The sequence below is a fragment of the Cydia fagiglandana genome, chromosome 12 (genome assembly GCF_963556715.1).
Source record: "Cydia fagiglandana chromosome 12, ilCydFagi1.1, whole genome shotgun sequence".
NCBI classification, from domain to species: Eukaryota; Metazoa; Arthropoda; class Insecta; order Lepidoptera; family Tortricidae; genus Cydia; species Cydia fagiglandana.
Window position 1 is genome coordinate 3831933 of NC_085943.1, and position 23249 is coordinate 3855181.

The following is a 23249-nucleotide window of genomic DNA, read 5'->3' on the forward strand; positions in this document are numbered from 1 at the left end:
AATTAAATCAATTCCCATAACGGAAAGTAATTATGCAATTGCGCTCGATATTCTAAAGTCCCGTTATGACAATAAACGCATTATCGCATCACAACATCTGGATAAGTTGTTCGATATAGATATTTGTTCCGCGCGATCAGCTGTTGCTATGCGAAATTTACTTAATGTTTATCACGAAAACATAAAGGCGCTAGAAGTAATGGATTTTCCGGTTAAGGAATGGGACTTCGTTCTGTTAAATTTATTATTACGTAAGATTCCCGTGAATACGCGAAAAGAATATGAACGTTCCTTAACCAACCCGGGCGAAATACCTAAAGTTCAAGGCCTTATTGCTTTCCTCGAACGCGAACTTTCAGCGGAACAGATGATTTCAGTTTCCAATACACAGTCCACTCGAAACAATTCCTTAAGTAGTAAAAATAACACAAATATAAATTCGAATCAAATAACACCCAAGCGTGTTTTTGCAACAACTGCGGCGTCAGCCCAAAGTCGACCTTACGACGATACAAATAAGGTTCGGTTTTGCTTGAAGTGTAAAGGAATGCACTCCCTTAATAAATGTTTAGAATTTTTAGACTTATCGGTGAAAGATAGATTTGCATTTGTTAAAACAAATAATGTACGTATGTTACAATTGTTTATGCCCCGGGCACGACTTAAGGAATTGTAAATCCAGTTTCAAGTGTCGTAAGTGTAATAAACGACACCATACTTTAATTCATTTAGAATCAAACATTCCGCTACCGATTATCAATGAAGCTACGGACTCAGGTGCCGTCTCGCTCGCTCTTACGGAGCAGCGCGGCCCTAGCAGCCCGTCAGCAGTTCACGGCGTGAATGAACAGAGTTTAGGTAGTTTAGGGAAACAACCTAGCACGGTTTTATTATCAACAGCGATGTTTGACCTTTATTACGAAGGCAACAAAGTTGCTACGATTCGCTGTATGTTAGATGGCGGCTCACAAGCAGCTCTGATTACAGAATCGTGTATGCAACGACTTAATTTACCGCGGCATCATGTTAGCGAGCCGCTGGTCGGTGTCGGTGACTTGCCGCTGGAACCTAGGGGTACCTTCGTGTGCTCAATTTCGCCTAAGGGCAAACAAAATCCAATCATTCCGTTAGAGGCGTCTATTCTGGCGAAGTTAACCCGTCAAATGCCTAGTGTACCACTAGCACCTCTCGCTGATTGGCCTCACTTGCAGGGACTCGCTTTAGCCGACCCTGAATTTCATAAACCTCAGCTGGTCGACATGATACTCGGCGAGGACATTTTCATGGATATTGTTCGCGATGGCATTGTCAGAGGCAAACCTGGCACGCCCACCGCAATTAACAGTGTATTTGGTTATTTGCTAGGAGGTAAAGTGAACTTTACTTCCGATGTTTCGACTCCACGCCATACTTGCTTTACGTCGTTTGACAACGACAATCTTCAGAAGTTTTGGGAGCTGGAGTCAGTACCAGAGATGCGGAGTTACACTCCCCAAGAAAAGCTATGCGAATCCTTTTTTCAAAAGACGCATACTCGTGATGAAACAGGGCGATACATGGTCGCTCTGCCATTCAAGCCCGATGCACCGCCGCTCGGCGAGTCTCGGCAAATTGCCCTAGCACGATTCCATAAATTGGAATACCGTCTAGAACGTAACCCCCAGTTGAAGGCGGATTACCACGCTTGCCTCCAGGAGTACGTGGATCTCAACCACATGGAGCTCGCGGACGATAACCCCCCCGCTGGCGCGAGTTATTACCTACCTCACCATTGTGTGTCAAAAATTTCCGAAACTACACGCACGCGCGTAGTTTACGACGCTGGGTGTCGCACGACAAGTGGACACTCGTTAAATGACGTTTTGTTAACACGTTCGCGGACGCTCAGTCACACCGTTTGGACACCTAAATTTTGTATGGAGATTTTGGGACTGTTATAGCATTCCTGTCACTGCAAATATATATTTTAGGTTTGTATATGACGCGTAATGCTATGCAAGGCGAATGCTATGCAATCCGCGTCAATATGAAGTATATTTTTTATACGCTATATGACAACAAATGCTCTACAATTCGGATGCATAAGCATGTCTGTCACATGACGTAGTCAAAATGTGATCTTATATGATATCGCATGTTATAGCATTCATTCATCGTGGTCGATGAACTTGATGGCTGAGAATTCTGACTGCCAAGAGTCAAGATCTTTGCTCTAAAGACTCATTGTTGGCGTCTTCAAACATTTTTCTACTTCTGTTTTGTTCCCTCATTGCTTATCATTGTCATATTGTGTCCATCTCATACATGCCCCATCCCAAGCACGTTCGCCATTCATTCGACCTAAAATTATGTGATACTACACATCCTGCGTTGGAGACCGCATCATATGTCTGAAGAATCTAAAGGCCCACTCATAGCATATTGCAGAGAGCCGAAAGGGCAATGTTGAGCTCTCTAAAATAGAGTGGTTTGTTTTTCTAGCTGTTCAAGGTATAAGCAGCATTTTACGCCAACACCACTTCTCAAAAGCGTCAATCTCGTCCGCATTACACTTTTAGAGTTCCCTGTAAGGCACCGCCGCGTTAAGTTCTGGACGTAAAGCGTCCACCACTTTTCCTGTCAGGCGATGATTCACCCAACTTTATATTATTTTTCGAATGCATCTGCACCAAACATAAGGCGTGAAATATATAAGAATTATGCCACAATACTTGTCATAAGGGTTCTTACCTTGTAAGAGGTGATGATCGAGCACCAGCAGGCTTATAATTCACAATTATACCATCAAAACTATGACTAGTAACGTAATTACTTGAATGATAGGTATACACATTCATGCCTCACTTTTTCACATTCACCGTTATCAAAATTTGATTGTAGCACAATAAACCACTAGTAAACATGTTCGTTTATTAAAACACATTGAAAAACTTAAAGAAATTGTAAGAAAAACATTAATTACGATTTTATAAAAATCCGTCAGAATCGCTATCGCGCACGAAAATCACCCAAATTTCATGTGTCCACTCCCAGACGCACCTGCCGGGCTACTAAGGGAGCTCCCATACAAAGACGAATGCATAAGCAGGTGCGTCACAGAAAGGGGGGCCCAATTGGAGACGTCACAGGATAATTTTTAACTTCGATAAAACTATGTAATATGGCAGTATGCAAACTTTGATTCTGGTGACTGGTAGAGGAAAAGTTGGTGAATAATATTATACTGTGGTAAAGCGGATTGATAAGCATTTCAACGCAGAAATTTAAAACGAATAACGGATGCTATAGCATACGCGTCACCAGGAGTAGTGCAAAAACGGATGCTATGCAATCCGTGTCCGCGAACGTGTTAACAGGTCCTAAGTTACACTTAGACATTGTTGACGTTCTTCTAAAATTCCGAGTGCATAACATTGCATTTTGTTCCGACATCAAACAGATGTATCGCAATATTCTCGTGCGTGAAAGTGATAGGGATTTTCAGCGCATCCTTTGGCGCCAATCGCCCGAGGAGCCTCTGCGCGACTATAGGCTTCGTACCGTTACATTCGGTATAAGTAGTTCCCCTTATCTCGCCTTACGCACAATCAAACAGCTAGCTCACGACGAAGCTGAGCGTTTCCCGCGCGCCTCACCAGTGTTACTAACTGACGTCTTTGTCGACGATGTGGTAACCCGTGCAGATACCACAGTCGAGGCCCTCGCTCTGCAGCAGGAGCTGATAGGTATTTGTGCCACGGCCGGGTTCGAATTACGTAAATGGCAAAGTAACTCGCCAGCTATTCTCGCTGTTACGCGATCCCCAGATTCTCATGGTGAGCGGCGCGAAAATGTTCATTTTGCCGAAATGGAAAATGACAAAGGGGTCAAGGTCCTTGGACTTCAATGGAATCCGGGATCAGACTCATTTAGTTTCAAAGTACAAAGTACTGCTCGGGCCTGTACGAAGCGGGCTATTCTCTCGGAAATTGCAAAAATTTACGACCCACTCGGGTTATTATCTCCGGTGACATTGTTTGCCAAACATTTAATTCAATTGCTATGGTTAGCAAAAGTTCCTTGGGACTCAGAAGCCCCTATCGATATAGTTAACTCGTGGACGAGTTTTGTTAGCGAGCTCCCGCTCTTATCTCAAGTTTCATTTCCTCGTCATATTTTTAATACTGACGACTTCGATTCAATCGAAATTCACGGATTTGCAGACGCAAGTCAAATTGCGTATGCCGCATGTGTTTATATACGTCTTACGGACAATACCGGTAAGGTTCAAACTTATTTAGTCATAGCTCGAACCCGCGTAGCTCCACTTCGGATTCGCCTTACTATTCCGAAAATGGAATTAATGGGATGCGTGATCCTGTCAAAGTTGATAGAAAGAGTAATGCGCATTTACGGTGATCGCATTCGCCCCGATCAAGTGTACGCGTGGTCAGATAGTTCCGTCGCGCTCGCGTGGCTTAAGTCACCCCCGCACGAATGGAAAACGTTTGTCTCTAATCGCACCAGTGAGATTTTGTCCCGTGTCCCGGCGAGCTGCTGGCGTCACGTCCCGTCAGCTGACAACAGCGCTGACCCGGCGTCGCGCGGTCTGTTGCCCGCCGCGCTCGTACAAAATGACTTGTGGTTCCATGGTCCCACATGGCTCCAACAAAGTCACGACTCCTGGCCTATACAAAAACCGGTAGTAAACACAGCGGAGGAAAAACGTAATAAAATTGAATCAACAAATATTAATTGCGCATGTGTGTCCACATTGCCTACTTCCCCGGACGATGATACTCTTATTACGCGATTTTCGTCGCTAGGTAAATTAGTTCGCGTCACGGCATTAATATTTCGTTTTTACAACAAATGTAGAAAACATAACCAAACGCTCCCTGAGTACATCACCGTACCAGAGTACCACTTTGCATTAAAGCGACTTATAATGATTACGCAACAACAGGTGTTCGAAGACGACATTAAAAATATTTCGTCAAATAAATCCCCTTCGTTACGTTTGCGGCGTCTCGCGCCTATTCTAGATAGTGAGGGATTATTACGCGTCGGCGGACGTATTCATAAATCGATTTTACCTTATGAGTCAAAACATCAATTAATTTTACCTAAACGACATCCTCTTACAAATCTTATTATTGACGATGCTCACATACACGAATTGCATGCCGGTCCGCAGTGCGTGCAAAACTCGCTCTTACAGCGATATTGGATTATTTCGGGTCGCGACATTGTACGTCTACGCGTGCATCGTTGTATTCCATGTTTTCGCGCACGCTCCACTCGCGTGCAACCTCGCATGGGCATGCTTCCCTCGGTTCGCTTGCGCCCCGCGCGCGTATTTAGTAAAACTTCGTGCGATTTTTGCGGGCCATTCTACGTTCGCGCTAATAAAGTTCGTAATGCAAAAGTAATAAAATGTTATGTTGCAGTTTTCGTATGTATGAGCGTTAAGGCTGTACATCTTGAGTTAGTTTCCGAACTTTCCACAGAAGGTTTTTTAGCTGCGTTGCGTCGTTTCACGTCCCGCCGAGGATATTGTACAGATATATATACCGATTGCGGACGTAACTTTGTTGGTTGTAACAATTATCTTAAAGAATTATACACGTTCTTACGTAACGATTCGGTCATGAGCGCTCTCAACCAACAAACCTTAAAACAAGGATTAACTTGGCATTTTCAGCCACCGTATGCTAGCCATTTCGGTGGACTATTCGAAGCGGCTGTTAAGAGTTTCAAAACCCATTTATATCGCGTAATAGGTACACAGACGCAAACATATGATTCTATGCACACGCTGACCTGTCAAATCGAAGCGGTACTTAACAGTCGTCCTCTCTGCGTGTTAAGTTCAGACTCTTCCGATCCGTTGCCTCTTACGCCGGCTCATTTCTTAATCGGCGAGCCCCTAACGGCCCTACCGGACGTTTCTTTGATCGACGAAAACCCTAGTCGTCTTACACGCTGGCGCTGGGTACAACAAGCTGGCAACAGAGTACAAAGTGGCTTCAAGATCGCGGTCCCGCCATCCGTGAAGGCACTGTTGTTGTGGTATGCGATGACCACTTGCCGCCGCTACAGTGGAAACTCGCGCGCGTTCATGCTGTCCATCCGGGCACTGATCAAGTTATTCGCGTCGTAACTTTAAAAAGTGGGAACACCTTGTTCAAAAGACCCGTAGTTAAGGTCTGTCCCTTACCCTTAGAATAATTCCTACAATCGTTACGACTCTTAATATTAGCATTTAAGTTAGGTATAAGTTTCTTATCTTGTTGAACTTTCGCGTGTTCTTTTAAAAGACACTACGTGCTTTTAAGGTGAGCGGCATGTTCCGTAGAGGAACAGATTAGTATTAATCAATTTCTATGCATATTTAAATAGGTATTTTTCTTATACATACAAAGCAACACAATTAGTAAAGAATATATTTTCGTGTACTTTGTAGCTAGATATTTTGAACTGGCAACTGCATTTATCTCAAAGCCCTTCCTTCCGGCGCGACCTACTACCGCGCCACCTAGCGAGGATAAAAAAATACTTTCTCCTGCCGTTAAAAACCAATGGCCGCGAGTGCGCCGCGCTCCGATTAAAATAATTCATATTTCGATTCCCGTCGCTGCAATCTAAATGAAAATCAACCAGAGACTTATTAGTGACCCAGTGCCCCCTATGGATATATGCAGCTGTCGATAAAGCAGAGACTTTCCAAATCATCATACATAGACCACCACGCGGTCTGCTAAGGTGCTACTGGATTTATGTAAGTTGCTCTCCATTTATCTCAGCTACATCGTCGATTCCAGGTGCCGTGTCTTTCTTTTTAATGGTATTATTAAGTTCTTGAATCGAAATAGGCGCTTCAAGTTGTGGGTTTATTGATGTAAAGACTGGGTCCTGTGGTAACACATAGTCAGGCGTTAAACGGGTAAGAAATTGCTCTGATTTTTCGAAATCTAAGGCATTTCTTACTGTTTTGTATCCTTTCAACCATTTCATTTTATTCCATAAATGACTACTAGATACTGTGCTGTCAATACTATTACAAAAAAAAATTAAACGATTCTGCTGCCGCTTTCCTAATTAGGCGCTGTGCCTCAGCAGTTTTTTGTTTATAAGTACTTAAATTAATCGGAGTGGGATTTCTTCTAAGTTGAGATAACGCCTGCCTACGCACCGCAACTGACCTAGACAAATCTGGAGTCCAGTATGGCTTAATGTTAAACGTGCGAGTAGGGTCAGCACAAAGTTTAATCAGAGGAATTGATTCATTAGCTGCCGAATTAATGTACTGCAAAAACGTGTCATACACTAGCTGAGGATCCCCATTAAGATTTTTATTTTTAAAGAGCTCAATCAATGTTTCCCTATATTTAGTCCAATCAGCCTTTTTAAAATTTCTTTTTTGTGTGTTAATGTTATTAAGTTCGATTTTGGTAGACATGAAAATCATTAAGTGATCACTACCTAAACTCTCGTTGAAAACCGTCCAAGAAAATCGGAGTGCAATGTCTGATGATGCAAATGTAATGTCAGGTGAGCTTGACAACCATCTGTCCAAAACCATTTTACCCCAAGTAGCTACACCAGTATTAAGCGACACGTAAATATAATCAGACGCGGCATCGTATATTTGTAAGCCCCTACCATTAATCTTGCACGACCAGTTAGGATGGTGGCCATTAAAATCACCACATATTAATGTTTTACTATTCCACTTCGAAAATATCATTTTCCAATCATCTGTTGTAGTGGAAACTCTAGGCGGGCAATACACGGCGATAATGTTTTGCAAATACGAACAATTAAATATCTTAACACACATAATTTGTATGCAACCATTACGAAAACTAAAGTTATTAACTTGCGCTCGAATCGATCGATGAGTTATTATAGCTATTCCTCCGTATGAGTCATCGCGGTCTTGTCTGTAGATATTATAAGATCCAATTTTTAAGTTGCTATTTGGTTCGAGCCAAGTTTCCGATATGATACATAAGTATATGGATTTTTTCTCGTAGTAATAAATTTTCAAGGGCTAACATTTTTGGTCTTAAACTTTGCGCATTCCACTGCAGAATGTTCAACTTCATATTTTTATTTTTACTACTAAATTCCATAACGGGTTAACATTTCCACAATACTTTTCAAAATAGGCCACTCAGACATAAAATCTTCTACTACGAGAACTAACCATTCAATACAAGACTTAATTATATTTTTAATTTTTTCATGCATACTAATGTCTTTTAAAAATAATATTTCTTTTAAACGACTTAATAACTCACTAAAATGTACTTTGCGCGAGTTGTGTACTTGATCGTTTTCCGTGTTATCAGCTGATTTCTCTGGAATGCGGTCCGCCGGGCGCTCGTACTGTTGCCGCTCATTTTTGCTGATGCTGCTACTTGCGTCTCTAGGGACCGCCCGGTTGCCGGGCGGTGACTTAGGACGTTTAAGCGTTTGGGCAAACGAAGATAGAAAAGGTACGTATTTATGGGGACTTGTTTCTTCCAGATCTAAATCAATAAAGCTGTTGTGCGTATTTAATCGAAATGTGTGCTCTTGAATTGTATTATCGCTACGGATCTCTTTATGAGCATGTTGTTCTGGTTCAACATAAATTTTGCAAGCAACCCGATATGTGCAGTTGAACTCCGCCATTAATTCCCTATCTTTTTCTCTTTTAAGTAGACTGGGCACGATCTATTTAGAGCCATGTGATTCCCCTTGCAGTTAACGCATTGGAATATCTCAATCTCGCAGTTTTCATGTTGACCGCTGCATTTGGGACATATAACATTTCGAGATGAACATCTGACTTTAGTATGTCCGAATTTCCAGCATTTCGAGCATTGCGTAGCAGGAAAGATGAAAGGTTCGACCTTGACGCGTAAGTTATCTATATTTACGTATGCTGGCAGTTGCGATCCGGAAAATATTACTTTAGCCACCTCGCTGGGTACCCATTTATTACCTTCTTCTCTCTTCTGTAACCGTTTTGCAGATACAATCTTGACATTACTAGGGCTGGAGATATCCCTAAGTATATCGCTGTCGGTTAGCTCCAGGTCAACCCCCCTTATAATACCGTAAGACATTTCCACTTCGGTAACTCGTTGTACTTTCCATTCTTTCTTTTTAAACTCCTCACAGTCAATTACCTTTTTTGCATAGGTCTCGTCGGGCACCTCGAGTTTTAGTTTGTACTGATTTATATATTAAATTTTTTTAATCTTGAATAAACCTGCAATTGTAAGTAATTTTGCAATGGCAAATTGTTTAGGTAGTTTTTCGCTACTCGAAATGAATACTTCTATTGCCTCCTTCTTAGGTTTTTTAAGGTTTTCAACTTTTTGCCATGATTCTTGCTCATCATCCTGTCTTTCCCGTTTTTGAACCCTCTCATTCAAGTTATCTTCCTTCTGCTCCTGAACTTCTGTTACTTTTTCTACGACTTCATTCTCTTCTGCTGATGTTGATTTTTGTGATAATACTTCTGTTTCTGTCACATCCATGTCTGAGCCTAAGTCCGACTCCGGTAGTTCCGTAGACATGTTGTTTACGGAATTACCAGCCTACAGCTTGCATGACAACAGATACCGCACGTCGTAAACAATAAATGCAATAACAATATTAGATCGCCGCGTGCACTCAACACGAATGTCGTGACGAGACTGGAGGCAATTAGTTGCCTTAGGGCAAGCCCGGCTTTTGGGCTTGTATGGAAGTCACGCCACTGTGCCGGTGGTCAGAGCCGCAGAGTGAGGAATCGACGTACTATACGCGCCGTGTCCAAAATTACCGCCTTCTGCATCTGACCCTTGATCCAACCACCTAGCGAGAATCTCTCTAGGTGTTGGTCGAGACTCTTCGCTATGAGACCGTTCGCTGACACTATAGGAACAATGATCGTCGAGTCAACATCCCACATGGGGGTTATCTCGTGAGCTAAGTCTAGGTACTTGCTGGACTTAATGCATTATTATTATTGTTTACAATCTGACGACCTTTTTGTGAATTCATGTTATTTGGAAACATTATGACATTTATGACATTGTTAAATATCATGTAATTTTCAATAAGAAATAAATTAATCTAATCTAATCTAATCATACACACGTCAGCCATAGTTACAAAGTGGTTTGAAGAAAACCAGATTGAAATTCTAAATTGGCCATCCTTGTCCCCTGATCTGAACGTCACGGAAAATGCCTGGGGTTGGCTGTCTCGGCAAGTTTATTACAACGGAAGACAGTTTAGTACGAGCCCCGATGCATATGTTTTCGTCAGGTGACCCCATTTTTTGAGGTTCTCGCGTTTGTTCAAAAATAATGTTTTTGTTTAAAAATTACTAATATTTAATGCTTATACTAATGTAATTTAATTTTATACGGTAATACTCTGCAATAACTAAATCCAAATACAAGAAATACCGTTTGTACTGAAAGAAAAAAAATAATGATTTTATATATATTTTTTTGACGGGTAGGATTACAACATATGTGAAAAGGGCTATTACCAGGGAAAACAATAGGGCTCTGCCAATGTACTGACAATTTTGTTTCGAGCTCATGCATGCAGCAGTGCTGTAAGAGAGGACAATATGATTTGGACAACGTTTTTGAAAAGTCCTTTTTTTCAGCAATAAAAGTCTTATGCAATTTTATTATACGATCAAAATAAACTACATTAAACATTGCTATTATGGTTCCCATTACTGGGTCATTATATGTTCATGTGTAAAATTTATTAAAATAAATAAAATTGTTGCGCGGAACTAGACGAAAACATATGCATCGGGGCTCGTAATAAAGAAGAACTGATTCAAGCTATTTACACTGTTTGGGATTCTCTGGTCGTTAATTACACACATTCTTTATATTAATCATTACCTAATCGTATTTTCGAATTAATAAGGTCTAATGGAAGGTATACAAAATATTAAACGAAAGAGTTTTAATAACTAAACAGTATCTTTTAGCATGTGAGGCTATTCAAGTGGAGGGGCCAATTATTTGTTTGACATTATTTCTTAAAACTTTGATTAGATAACAATAAATATTTTATTTACTATTACAAAGCTTCTTGTTTTATTTCATATTTAATGTTTAATGTATATCTCCTTTTTATATTACTATGAGAAATATTAATTTTGGTGAGTGAGGCTATTCAAGTGGCTGGCACTGTACTAGCCTTCGACGCATGGGCGAGAGGTCTGTGTGTTTTCTGTTGCCGGAGCAAACATGTTTTGTTTTGGAGAGGATGAGAACGCGGAGACTAATTGATGATTTGACTATGTCCTTGATTTTCATAGGTAATCTAACAGTATTGGGTTAAACTTTAGTAGAACACAGTAATGTGGTGTAACGTAAACATTTTCTTAGATTTTTAATTAATATTTTTGGTCGATATTAAACTTTCGTGAGACATATTTTAAATTGTTTATACGACAACGGTTTCACTCACTTGAATTTTTAGTCGCTATTGGCGACATGTTTCGGGCCCGTCGGGGGTCCTTCCTCAGGCTCGAGTGCTCGCGGCGGCTGCAACTCGTGCACTGATCGCGCCGCTCGCCTCGTCGCTCGTTGCGCGCGCGCTGACAGAGCGGGGGCGGGGGGCGCGGTGCACTCCGCAGCCGGAGTTGTCAGGTCAAGGTCTGGTAGGGCGGCTGCATCGACTGGCATCAAGCACACTGCACTCACTATGTCCACGCGATCGTCACAACGCACATCCCGCCTAATACCAGGTATTATAGGCTTCCATGCAGGTGGCAACATCCAGCCTCCGTCTCGATTGAAATTATGTCGGCGTCCAATTTCAATCGCCTCGCGAATCTTACGCGGCACAAAACATTTCTCCCGTACTAGTAATCTCGCTCCATCGAATCGAATGAAATGGGACGCGCCTGTATCGTACGCGTGCTCTGCCACCGCTGAATCCGCTGCCACCGCTAATATTTTTGGGTTGAATTCCTTTTCTTATTTCAACGTTTTTAACAATATCCCAAACTAACTCGATTGATTGCACTTCTTTGCATAATCTGTTGCATTCAGATGCACCTTTTGATGCTTATCTGTTGTCGGGGTTGTCATATGAGTAAAAATAATTAAAACTTGAGATATTTATGTTGTCACTCCAGGAAAACTTTGTATGATTTAGATATGATTTTTTTTAGATAAAAAATAATTTTAATGTAAAACAAAACATAGAAATTACAGACTTACAAGGTGGCTCTGAAATGAAACATTATAAGATTCAATGATAAAATATATTTCTTAGGCTCAAGAGTGAGTTGTTAAGTTAATCAGTTCAGAATTTTCGAAGAATTTGTGTCTTCAGGGATTGGCACCCTACTTTTGTTTTGGCCCTTTGTACTCAACATATGAGGAGGTCATTCTGAGATGACATGCACATTTGATGTGTGGATCCCTCCGGGGACGCACGCTCGCATGAGCTCTAATTTGTGGTAAGACCACACATTCGACATGGTGGTCAAAAAGGTGGAAGCAGTTCGAGTCCTTCGGTGTGTTCCACTGAGTAAGTATAAATGGAATTTAGTTGTGATCAATTCCACAATGGCGCGAAACGTTGTGGGTTTGTTCTTAACCAGGTTTTGGTTCTTTACAGAGGTGACTCCTGCTCGAGGGAAGGGAGCGCTCTGCCAGAAGTCCTAACAGCTTCCAGTGCGGTGAGCTAAATTTCCAATTGTTTCATTTCTTCTCTAGCGGCCATAACGGGCATCGGCTAATATATCCTTTTCTCGCTTTGCAGAAGCCGGGATGTTTCTAGAAGCTTTCGATGTTTCTAGAAGCTTTCGATGTTTCAAGATGTTTCATGAGCTTTAGATTTCTTTTGAAGATGTTTTGAACTTTTAAAATGCTGTGGGATCTGTCCCACGCCATCTGCACTGTCCGGCTCCAACCAGGTTAGCAGTCAGCTTCCCGGGGATAGGCGAGGTCGCTCCCCGCTGCTCCAGGTCCGGTAGCAGTTTTTGAGGTCGGTCCGATGCATCTTTAATTTTTAAATTGCGTCTGCGCTCGGCTACAAATTTAAAATGTAATTTAGAGCAATAGTTATTTCAGTTTAAAGTTTTGAAAGTTCTGGTGCATAAAACTTAGGTATTTCGAAATTTAGTTTTTTTAATATTTAATTAATTGGTGTTGACCTTTATTACTTGAACCTGTGAAGCGACCCCAGCTTTGCCACTGAGCTTTTGAAATAATTGGTTTTGGATATAAATTTGTTTAATTGTTTCTCCTCTTAGCTTTCCTACAGCAAGGTTTCCACTTAGTTTATTTTATTAAAGTTTGATTTAATTTTATTTTGTTAACATGGCTGTTTCCATTTTAGTCAAGCCGGAGCTTTCCATTCATTTATTTTACCCCCTTTCAAAACAGCCGTGTTACAGTGGACAATTCGGTGTTTTAATATAGAATGATTTTACGTGAAAGCAGGCCGTGGTATAAATGCTTGGTTTTTAAATTAAGTTACCGTTGCTTAATTTTTGCGTGATTAGAATATTTAAACATTTAGGTTAGAACACAATAGGGTCATTGTTCGCGAAATTTGGTTCTATTTTTTTTAACAGAAACATTATGATTCTGATGTAACTCACAATAAAATTTTATAAGAAGAATGTTAGGGTGTAGAATAGTTGTTTTGTTAAAAAAAAAATTATATAATTTTATGACTTATATCCACATTAGGAGTGTTATTTATTAAATTTTGTATTTTAAGTTGTTATTTATGTAATAGGGAATACTTCGAGCTTTTTTTTATGGCATCGCGCTCCTGGCGCATTCAGCCAAACGAGTAAAACGGGGAAACGGAATTGAAGGATTACAATATAACGGATAATTCGGAATTTTGGACAAGGATCAGGGAAAGGTAAAGTATAATAAATTATAGTTTTATATTATGACGTGAAAGGGATGAATATAATATTTTAAATACATATGGAGAGGAGTCATTAATATGCAGGAGTGATGTAATGGATGTAGGAAACGGAACTTTTATATCTGACAGCTGTCTTAATAATAAGGAACAATCATGTAGGTTACAAGCAAAAAATATATGTTTAAGATCAGCGGGATCAGCTCCGCAAATACATGCAGAACTGGCCACGCGATTTTGCAGTTTCAGGTGTTGCGGAGTACATACGTGACCCAACCTCATTCGGATTAACATACTAGTAGCCGGTTTTGACAAAGAGATTTTAGCAAACCATGGTTTGGCTGGAATTGATGTTTGAATGCTCCGATAGTGTAACCCAGGAGCAGTACCTGCACCCGATGTCCACTGTTTCGTCCACTCCTTTCGTAGGTATAATTTGGGCAAAGCTAAGGTCTTCAACAACATTTTTAAATGGAAACATGTCTCCACAGCTAATTCATCTACTTTTTCATTGCCTTTAATCCCTCTGTGACCAGGAATCCAAGTAATAGAGACAGAATACCCTTGTAGATGACATTTTAACAATAGGCTACGGATTTGATAGATAATTGGATTATGAGATTTAGATTTAAAAGGAAATTTAGATATTGACTGAAGAGAACTTAAAGAGTCTGAAAAAATAATTGTTTTCTTAAGATGCATTATGATGATAAATTCTAATGCTTTCAGGATTCCAAAGCACTCGCCACTGTACACAGAGGATTCTGGAGGCAGTTTTATCTTTTGGTAAATATTGGATTTAATGTGAAGAACACCAATACCAACACAGCCATTGGTGGACATCTTAGAAGCATCTGTATACATATGGTTAGCACCCTGACAATCAGTACCAATAAAACCCAGAAATTGTTGGTTTTGATCTATATCATTCTTTGAAATACCTATATTCAGGAGAACCGGTGGGACTAATGTAAGAGACTCATATTCATGCTGAAAAATGGGAAGCGTAGAAGAGCTAACAGAGGGGGCTGAAATAGATTTAAGTTTTTGAAAACTTTTGATTAAACAAGGAGGACTCTTGTGTTTCCAATAATTGGATGTAGTTATTTAAAGAAGGAGGCTAGACAAGATAAACAAGAGTTGGTGATTAGAAAATTGGGAGCAACGGAAAAGAAATCTATCACAAAGATATTGGCATCGTAAATGGAGTGGAGGCTCAACACACTCAACTTGCATAGCATTGATAGGGCTTGAATTCATGGCGCCACAAATTATTCTCAGGGCTTTAGATTGAATACGGTCTAGTTTTTGGAATCCAGCTACATATCCAGGCTCTAACAAAAATGTCCCATAATCTAAAATACTTCTTATTAAAGCATTGTACATTAGTTTCATACAAAAAGGATGTGAACCCCACCAAACACCAGAAACACACCTAAGGATATTAATATTTTTTCACATTTAGAAACTATGTACTCACAATGTGGGAGGCCTGTTAATTTACTGTCTAAAATGAGACCAAGGAATTTAGTTTTGTCTTTTACTGAAATAGAGTAGTTATCAAATTGCACCTTGATTGGAGGAGGAAATAGCTTTCTGGTAAATAAAACCACAACACTTTTAGGAACAGAAAGTTCTAAACCATTAAAATCTAACCATGACTTCAAGAAACCTAAGGAACAAGTGATGGATCTACTGGCCTGTTCAGGAGAAAGATTTGGTGAGTAAAGTAACAAATCATCAGCATACTGTAAGACCCTAACTGTACCATTTAGAGATGACCCAGGGATCGGACAAAAAGTGCGGATGACGTAAAAATGACGTAATCTTGCACACAGGATGATGTTTGAGTTTGTATTTAAACTTCCGTGTCACGTACCTCCAAAAACGGAAAATTGCCACAATATTCGAGTAAAAGATGACATTTTAGAGCGTTTTCTTATACATTAGTAAATATACATTTTAGCTAAATATAATCGTGAAGATACAATAGCTAAACAATAACGAAGTCAATTTATTGTTCATCTGATTGACAATGTGTCAGTCAAAAACGTACTTACTCATTTCAAGTGGCGATATCGTTTAATAAAGAGGTTGATAAATGATAAGTGATAATTGTTTATGAAAATCAAAAATACTATTTGAAATCATCCCATAAGTGGTTTGACGTCATCCGCACTTTTTGTACGACCCCTGGAGATGACTCTAAATCAGATGTATAAATATTGTATAACAATGGACTTAATACGGTGTACTGCCATCTCGCCGAAATATTTTTCGCCTAATTTCACTTCCCAACCAACTTATTGCAGAACTTTTAGTTGGCAAACCAATGCTTAGCATATTATTATTTAGCATAATTTTTATTTGACCACAATTTTATTTAGCAGATGTTCATTTTACCACGATTTATTTAGAAAAATAGTCACTAAGCAAATGTTTTATTATACCTAACTATTTATTGTTACATAACGTTTGCCAAAATTGAAACTTCGCATACTTTTTATTTGATCACAATTTTATTTAGTAGATGTTCATTTTACCAAAATTCATTAAGACAAATAGTCACTGAGCAAATGTTTCAACTTAGCTAACTCTTAATTGTCAAAAAACGTTTGCTTTATTTATACTTACTTTTCACTAGATTAAGTAGTTAACTAGGTTAAACATACTTTAATTTTCACATGCCTAACGGCCGAATGTATTAAGGTTCAATATCATTATTGTAACATCTCATGTACCATATGTTCTTGTGAATAAATGACAATACAATACAATACAATACAATCATAATATATTTTGATGGCTATTTGACCTGTTGGTGGCTTTTTTTTTAACAAACGTATCTACATATTTCCATGGACGGGTGCCACTACGCTAATAGATTTGATGACTGTACCAACATGTTTTAGGTTAGATGACTGCAATCCCCAAGAAAACGAACTGTTGCCAGAAAAGTGGGTTAGGTTAGGTTAGAACTGCGACCCCACGAAAACAAACTGTTGCCTCAAAGGTGGGTTAAGTTAGAACTGCGACCCCCGAGAAAACGAACTGTTGCCAGAAAAGTGGGTTAGGTTACGGTAGAACTGCGATCCCACGAAAACAAACTGTTGCCAGAAAAGTGGGTTAGGTTAGGTTAGAACTGCGACCCCACGAAAACAAATTGTTACCTGAAAGGTGGGTTAGGTTAGGTTAGAACTGCGACCCCCGAGAAAACGAACTGTTGCCAGAAAAGTGGGTTAGGTTAGGTTAGAACTGCGACCCCACGAAAACAAACTGTTGCCTGAAAGGTGGGTTAGGTTAGAACTGCGACCCCCAAGAAAACGAACTGTTGCCAGAAAAGTGGGTTAGGTTAGGTTAGAACTGCAACCCCGAAGAAAACGAACTGTTGCCAGAAAAGTGGCTTAGGTTAGGTTAGAACTGCGTCCCCACGAAAACAAACTGTTGCCTGAAAGGTGGGTTAGGTTAGATTAGAACTGCGACCCCCAAGAAAACGAACTGTTGGCAGAGAAGTGGGTTAGGTTAGGTTAGAACTGCGACCCTACGAAAACAAACTGTTGCCTGAAATGTGGGTTAGGTTAGGTTAGAACTACCACCCCCAAGAAAACGAACTGTTGCCAGAAAAGTGGGTTAGGTTAGATTAGAACTGCAACCCCCAAGAAAACGAACTGTTGCCAGAAAAGTGGGTTAGGTTAGGTTAGAACAGCAATCCCCAAGAAAACGAGCTGTTGCCAGAAAAGTGGGTTAGGTTAGGTCAGAACTGCGACCCCACGAAAACAAACTGTTGCCTGAAAGGTGGGTTAGGTTAGGTTAGAACTGCGACCCCCAAGAAAACGAACTGTTGCCAGAAAAGTGGGTTAGGTTAGGTAAGAATTGCGACCCCACGAAAACAAACTGTTGCCAGAAATGTAGTAAACAAAATTACTACCTCCATCATTGAACTGCACATCTCGAAAAAACTACCTACGTAACGAAATAAAATGCTACTGTAATTTGTACCATGAGTAGTTGAGTACTATATTATTAGGGTATTTAGTAGTATGCATCACAATATTAGGCGAAAAATAATTTATGCCTATCAAAACATTCGACATAACAATAAAAGACATTTTGAAACATGACCAACTAAATATTTTGCCATACAATAATATTGTAAATAATCATTTGCGACATGTTATATATGCGAAACATTGGTTTGCCATCTGATAGTTTTGCCAAATGATACTATGGGAAAAATAGTTTGGGAAGTGATAATTTGCCATACAATTTTCGGCCACATATTAGTAAACCCTTAATACAGATCCTTGTGGTAGTCCTCTCCACACTAAACGAGAAATTCTATTGTTGTCGTCTATAAGAAGACTAATGGACCGTTCAGATAAAAGGTTTATTACAAAATTACTTAACATTTCTGGAATGCCTAACTTGAGATACTGGAGTCAGTTACGGATCGCTGCCATATATGACCCAAAAAATTTTTATTAAGCTATGAGCTTCATCACATATGATCTCTGAGTAATTCTAAGCATTTCTAGCCTCGGAGGCGATAAGAAGCGTGCGTCTAGTCGAGGAGGGCGGGGTACAAAGATGGCCGAAACCCGTCATCATTCAAAAAAATCTGTTCTGGTCTTGGTGGCTACTAGGGTAAGTTTGGTATCATTTTCGTATAAACCGAAGACGTAGAATTCATTGCTGATATTTGTTTTTTTCAGTTTCATAGTAATTTTGCAAGAAAAACGTAAAAAGATAAAAATTTGGGATGGAGGTTTTTGCTTTGAGAGCTAATAACTTTTGTATAGTGGCCAAAAGTATCATACAAAAAATACTATAATAAAGCGCAATTCATGCAGCTTCTAAACATATACATGTTTAGTAGTATCCTACTGCAAAAAAATGGTGAAAAAATTATTAAATGACCGCAGCGCGGGTAGTTGGACTCTCGCTAGGCGGCGTTTATCTTACAAAATGGTCGAGTACGAGTATCTACGTAGGTAACTATGCTTACTTTGCTAGATTTTATGATGACGAATAAAATGCTTTCTGTATATTTAATGTCCGCAGTTTCCAGTACACAGACATATTTCTGGTATAGGTTAAAAAAATAGACACTGGTATCCCCATGTCTAAAGAGGAGGGCGGCTCGCTTCACAAATAAGATCATGTACAACCGCAATTTCAGGTTGGGTTAGGTTAGGTTCGTTAGTTACCTTTTATCCCTCAGAGCAGAAAATAGAAGCCCCGCGAGGCGGGGCTTCGTTGGTTTGTCACCAAGTCATACTTGCATAACCTATATTAGTATGACAAATATACATAGCTGTTATGATTTCTAAATGTAAGCTCTCCGCATAATAGTTATTTGTTTTACAAGGGGGCAAAGTTGTTGTTTAACCGCTCGTGCTAATATTGATACCCGATCAAGCGAAAGATTTCAAAATTGAACCACGAGTATAGTGAGTGGTTCGAAAAATGGAATCTTGAGCGTTGTAAGGGTTTCAAAGAACGAGGGTTAAACAAAATTTGCCGCCGAGTGAAACACAGAATTTTTCACCACACCAACCTGAAGCAAATATTAAATGTAAAATATCAAACAAAATCAAACCAAATCAAATCCAAATGAATGTTATGTGCAGGTTGAAGTTATTTATTAAAAACAACAAGTAAGTACCTATAAAATTACTTAAAGTGAGTTATAGCATGAAAATTATCGTGATAATAAATATTTTGCCTCTTCCTAAGTAGTACAATTTCTCTCATAAATAGTGTTTTAATATTATCAGCAAAAATAAGAGCGCTATTTTATTAAAATAATTTCATTTATAATAGTTATTTCTCGGACCCAATTTTGGACCCGGGTATATCCTTAAACTACGTTCAAAAGAGAGGTACGGGCACTGTAAATGTCATCTCGCTGTATGTGGTAGGGCACAGCACAGCGGATGTCATTTCAGATCTATCCGACCAGAGGGGCGAGCGTACTGGGGAAGTACGTACTTACCTCCACCTTACAGAAAACACCGGTCAAATAACACTAGGCCCCACTCAAATCGTTGCAAGTGCATCAAAATTAAAGTGCTTAAAATTATGTCTGTATAATGAATTATGTCTGGATGAAAGTATTATAGGTTATGCGAGTATGACTTGGTGACAAACCAATGAAGCCCCGCCTCGCGGGGCTTCTATTTTCTGCTCTGAGGGATAAAAGGTAACTAACGAACCTAACCTAACCCAACCTGAAATTGCGGTTGTACATGATCTTATTTGTTAAGCGAGCCGCCCTCCTCTTTAGACATGGGGATACCAGTGTCTATTTTTTTAACCTATACCAGAAATATGTCTGTGTACTGGAAACTGCGGACATTAAATATACAGAAAGCATTTTATTCGTCATCATAAAATCTAGCAAAGTAAGCATAGTTACCTACGTAGATACTCGTACTCGACCATTTTGTAAGATAAACGCCGCCTAGCGAGAGTCCAACTACCCGCGCTGCGGTCATTTAATATTTTTTTCACCATCTTTTTGCAGTAGGATACTACTAAACATGTATATGTTTAGAAGCTGCATGAATTGCGCTTTATTATAGTATTTTTTGTATGATACTTTTGGCCACTATACAAAAGTTATTAGCTCTCAAAGCAAAAACATCCATCCCAAATTTTTATCTTTTTACGTTTTTCTTGCAAAATTACTATGAAACTGAAAAAAACAAATGTCAGCAATGAATTCTACGTCTTCGGTTTATACGAAAATGATACCAAACTTGCCCTAGTAGCCATCAAGACCAGAACAGATTTTTTTGAATGATGACGGGTGGCGGCCATCTTTGTACCCCCCCACCCCTTATTGCCTCCCAGGCTTGAAATGCTTAGAATTACTCAAAGATCATATGTGATGAAGCTCATAGCTTAATAAAAAAATTTTGGGTCAACTTCATAACTGACTCCGCTAAGAAGCTTTTCTTGTAACACAGAAACCAGAACATTATCATAAGCAGCACTTATATCCAGAAAAGCAGCTACTACCGACTCATTTTTAGAAAAAGCCAAGCGTATATCTGCAATTAATATTGACAAACTATCATAGGTAGATCTACCTTTTCGGAATCCAAACTGACTATGAGATATTAATTGGTTCTTTTCAACAAAAAATTCTAGTCTGTTCTTAATTAAGTGTTCAGCTATTTTTGCAAATACTGAAGAAAGGGCAATAGGACGATAGGAAGAAACATCTGATGCTGGTTTATTGGGTTTTAAAATAGGAATAACTATTTGGGATCTCCATGAATCTGGGACTATACCCGACTGAATAACTGAATTTACTATGCTTAGATAATAAGAAAGTATGCCATCACTGGCATTTACTAAAAATGAGTAAGGCACTCCGGCTTCACCAGGAGCACTATCTTTTAAATTGCTTAACACACCTTTTAATTCCTCCATTTTAAAAGGGCAATTAAAGGTGGAATCTAAGGAAGGATCATATAAAAATGTTGCAGGTCGGAACACAAACTCTTCAGGAACAGATGAAGGTGCTAGTCCGTCTATAAATTGTTGTGCAAGATTAGGAGGCAGTGTACGCCTTGAGGGTTCATTGAATGCATGTCTGAACCTTTTGATGTTGTTCCATACTATGGAAGGTTTTACATTGGGATTGAGAGACGCACAAAATCGTCTCCAACCTTCATATTTCTTCCTACGTAACAATTTCTTGGTCTCACGTGCAACCTGCATGTACGACTCAAAGTTTTCAGTTGTCATAGAATGGCGATAAAGTTTCTCAGCCTCCTTTCTGTTTTTAATTGCTTGGGAACAATCCTGATCCCACCAAGGTGGAGAGGGAATTTTATTAATTACACTATTCTTTACAGGAAATACATCATCAGCTACTTCTGTGATCACCCTGGCCAAAGCAACCGAGCAGCCAACTATGTCAGTATCATCTAAACTAGGCAAAAACAACAATTTCTTCTCTACACAGCTTTTGAAATTTTTCCAGTCAGCATTACATAAATTGTATTTAAGCCTAGGGCTAGGTTTCGGAGATGGACGTGTAGATGAAGGAAATGAGACTATAATTGGAAAATGATCACTACCAAATGTAGAATCAAGAGTTTGCCAGGTGAAAGAAGATGCAAGTTCAGCAGAGCAAATGGATAGATCAACAGCGCTGGGTGATTCTGTAGGCGCTGTACGGCGAGTTGGAGAACCTGTATTAAGTACACAAAGATTGTGATCATCTAAGATTTTTAAAACACGAAGTCCATTATAATTGGATACTGAACTGCCCCAAAACTGATGGTGTGAGTTGAAATCTCCTAGAATCAACAAGGGCCTAGGCAGAGAGGAAATTATGTGTTCTAATTCATTAAAAATAAAAGATGATTGATGAGGAATATATACAGAGAGAATTCAGATGTTATTTACAATGGCAGCAACAATTGAGAAATCATCACTGTGAGATGGAAGCTGTAGAGATGAAAATGATTCAGAATTCCTGACGAGTAAAGCTACTCCACCCCACCCGTCAGGACGGTCCTCTCTGAGGCATGAATAACCAGTAGCTCTGAGAAGAGCTCCAGGCTTGAGCCATGTCTCAGATAGGGCAAAAAAACATGGATTAAATTTATGTAATAAATGAATTAAATCATGTTTTTTATTGATTATGCTTCTGCAATTCCACTGTATTATATTGTCCATTATTTTTAATTGCGAATGTAAGTGAGTCAATCATAGGGGCAACGTGGGACGGTAAAGTAAGGTTTGGCTTAGACAATAGAGTTCTTAGGGCCTCAATAGACTCGGCGATTACTCGTCTGTCTTCTTTTTCTGTTTCCTGACGTAGAGCACAGCCATTTTGAGGAGAAGGGATGGGGTATTCACTTATAATGGCCCGATGTGCAGCCACATCATAGCCATGTGTAGCCTTTTTAACAGAAGGACGAGGTTTCAAAAAAATAGTTTTTCTACTGCTATGGCTAGGAAGGCGCATATTCGAACTTGGGCCTGGAACTGAAGTTTGGACATTGTTACGAGGTAAATCTGACTGAGTATGTGGTGGTGACACTTGTGATTTGACCATGTCTGCAAACGATTTCGATATGGCTGGGTGCAGTTTAACTGCTTCTCCATAGGAGATGCAGTTATTAGCCATACTGACTTTTATCTCTTTTTGTCTTACGTATTCTGGGCAAGATCTGTTCGTGGCAAAGTGAAACCCATTGCACAGACAGCAAATGGCTTCCTCCTCCTCCACAAGACAGGTATTTCCCGCATGCATTTCTCCGCATTTAAAGCATTTGGGTTTTGAACGGCAATTGTTTTTTGTATGACCGAATTTACAGCATAAAAAACATTGA

The 23249-nt window shown here is 39.6% G+C and overlaps 2 long non-coding RNA genes across 3 annotated transcripts; one reads left to right on the top strand and one right to left on the bottom strand.

Annotated features, from left to right (window-relative positions):
• The first annotated feature begins 13775 nt into the window (after window positions 1-13775).
• Window positions 13776-22542, top strand: LOC134669443 (uncharacterized). 2 transcript variants are annotated; one of them, XR_010098898.1, is made up of 3 exons: window positions 13776-14228; window positions 14623-14679; window positions 21762-22542. It is a non-coding gene; the product is annotated as an uncharacterized LOC134669443 (long non-coding RNA). The 2 variants fall into 2 exon arrangements; XR_010098899.1 differs by lacking the exons at window positions 13776-14228; window positions 14623-14679 and adding an exon at window positions 21217-21422.
• LOC134669442 (uncharacterized) lies at window positions 21124-21869 on the bottom strand. The gene is made up of 2 exons (XR_010098897.1): window positions 21750-21869; window positions 21124-21217 (listed from the first exon to the last, which is right to left on the bottom strand). It is a non-coding gene; the product is annotated as an uncharacterized LOC134669442 (long non-coding RNA).
• Window positions 22543-23249: the final 707 nt, after the last annotated feature.